The sequence below is a fragment of the Aotus nancymaae genome, unplaced genomic scaffold (assembly GCF_030222135.1).
Source record: "Aotus nancymaae isolate 86718 unplaced genomic scaffold, 86718_ANA_hifiasm-v0.15.2.pri h1tg000036l, whole genome shotgun sequence".
Classification (NCBI taxonomy): Eukaryota; Metazoa; Chordata; class Mammalia; order Primates; family Aotidae; genus Aotus; species Aotus nancymaae.
The window spans coordinates 58,122,106-58,124,792 of record NW_026988450.1 but is presented as its reverse complement, the minus strand read 5'-3'; the positions used below and the strand labels follow the sequence as shown (position 1 = coordinate 58,124,792).

Genomic DNA, 2,687 nt, shown 5'->3' with positions numbered 1-2,687 from the left:
TTTTTGTCACCTGATAGATATAATTTTAAAAATTAAATTCCCCTCCTTTTGAATTCAATATTAAATAGTAAGTTTCTTGTTATTAAAATAATTAGGAGTTTAGAACTAGCTTTTTTCCATGAAGGCTCACCTCCAGTTTAGCCAGGAGGCTGACTGATAAGGTTATGATAAGCCTTCTAACACTAAGGAGCATTCCTAAATTATGCTAAAATATCTCAATGAAAAGTGATATATTCAATCATTTATCTGCATTCAAACAATAATACATTTTATAATAATATGTATGATATTATGAGTTTACTTGACATCTAACATTTTTGATAATAATAATATGAGTTTACTTGACATCTAACATTTTTCTGAAACTAAAGCATCATTCACATAGGGAATCTAGTACTGACTGCTATCACATGGATTCTTTTGAATTGGACATGCCATTGCTTTCTTGTGCATTGGTTCAATCATGCCAATCCTTTTTCTCTAGCATATTTCTCTATTCAAATTACTGACAAATCTTTATTCAGATAGCATTTATAATTACGATGGGTTTTCACTGAGTATGAATACATCATTTATGTAATTAGTCTACCTCTGATTGTATCACATTAGCTAGTTTATTATCAACAATTAAAGTAGTACTACTTGGCATCAATGAAATTCTAATTACAAATGCAAATATGGGCACTGAAATTATATTACAATAGTCAGCAATATGATACTTATTTAGATTTTTTTTTTTGAAAGAGAAAGAGAAAGAGGGAGAGAGAACAGGAGTCTTGCTCTATTTCCCAGGCTGGAATGCAATCTAAAAATAGGTGTTAAAAACCTCTTTTTTGCCAATAATTGTGCTTAACAGCAGAGACAGGAAGGAATAAGGGAAGAAAATAAACAAACAGCCAACCAATATTTCATTAAGTCTGTGAAATGCTATGCAAATGCTGAAGAGTGATTTACTTCCAATTATGTGGTCAGTTTCAAAATAGTTGTAATGTGATACTGAGAAAAATGTATGTTCTGTGGACCTGGGGTAAAGAATTCTATAAATATTCACTGACTTTACTTGTTCCAGGTCTGAGTTCAACTCATAGATGTCCCTGTTAATTTTCTATCTCATTGATCCGTCGAATATTAACAATATGGTGTCAAAGTCTCCCGCTATTATTGTGCGAGAGTCCAAGTCTCTTTATAAGTCATTAAGAACTTGTCTTATGCCCCCACTGGCTGCTCTGAAAAGCCATCTTTGCATTGTTCCTCGTCCTACTCCTTGCTCGCCGCAGCCGCCTCCGCCGCGCGTCTCCTCCGCCGTCGCAGACTCCGGCAGCTTTATCGCCAGAGTCCTTGAACTCTTGCTCTCTTTTTAATCCCCCGCATCGGATCACCGGTGTGCCCCACCATGTCAGACGCAGCGGTAGACACCAGCTCCTAAATCCCCACCAAGGACTTGAAGGAGAAGAAGGAAGTTGTGGAAGAGGCGGAAAATGGAAGAGACGCCCCTGCTAACGGGAATGCGAATGAGGAAAATGGGGAGCAGGAGGCTGACAATGAGGTAGATGAAGAAGAGGAAGAAGGTGGTGAGGAAGAAGAGGGGGAGGAAGAAGGTGATGGTGAGGAGGAGGATGGAGATGAAGATGAGGAAGCTGAGTCTGCTACGGGCAAGAGGGCAGCTGAAGATGATGAGGATGATGATGTTGATACCAAGAAGCAGAAGACCGACGAGGATGATTAGACAGCAAAAAAGGAAAAGTTAAACTAAAAAAAAAAAAACAAAAAAAAAAGGCCGCCGTGACCTATTCACCCTCCACTTCCCGTCTCAGAATCTAACCGTGGTCACCTTGGAGTAGAGAGGCCGGCCCGCCCACCCACCACGGGCAGTGCCAACCGCAGATGACAAGACGCGCTCTCCACTACCCAACCCAAACCATGAGAATTTGCAACAGGGGAGGAAAAAAGAACCAAAACTTCCAAGGCCCTGCTTTTTTTCTTAAAAGTACTTTAAAAAGGAAATTTGTTTGTATTTTTTATTTACATTTTATATTTTTGTACATATTGTTAGGGTCAGCCATTTTTAATGATCTCGGATGACCAAACCAGCCTTCGGAGCGTTCTCTGTCCTACTTCTGACTTTATTTGTGGTGTGACCATGTTCATTATAATCTCAAAGGAGAAAAAAAACCTTGTAAAAAAAAAAGCAAAAACGACAACAGAAAAACAATCATATGCCAAGCATTCCAGTACCTTTGTTGTGTATGTACTTAGCTGTACTATAAGTAGTTGGTTTGTATGAGATGGTTAAAAGACCAAAGATTAAAAGGTTTCCTTTTTTTCCTTTTTTGTCTATGAAGTTGCTGTTTATTTTTTTTGGCCTGTTTGATGTATGTGTGAAACAATGTTGTCCAACAATAAACAGGAATTTTATTTTGCTGAGTTGTTCTAACAAAAAAAAAAAAAAAAAAAAGAACTTGTCTTATGTATCTGGGTGTTCCTATCTATATTGGGTGCATATATATTTATGATCATTGACTCCTGTTGTTGCATTGATCCTTTTACCATTATGTAATGTCCTTCTTTGTTTCTTTTAGTCTTTGTTACTGTTAAAGTCTATTTTGTCAGAGATGAAAGTTACAACTCCTGTTTGTTTGTTTTTTTTTGTTTGTTTTTTCTCTCCATTTGATTGGTAAGTCTTCCAC

The 2,687-nt window shown here is 37.3% G+C and overlaps 1 pseudogene; it reads left to right on the top strand.

Annotated features, from left to right (window-relative positions):
• Nucleotides 1-1,378: 1,378 nt before the first annotated feature.
• Nucleotides 1,379-2,424, top strand: LOC110568380 (prothymosin alpha-like; annotated as a pseudogene).
• Nucleotides 2,425-2,687: the final 263 nt, after the last annotated feature.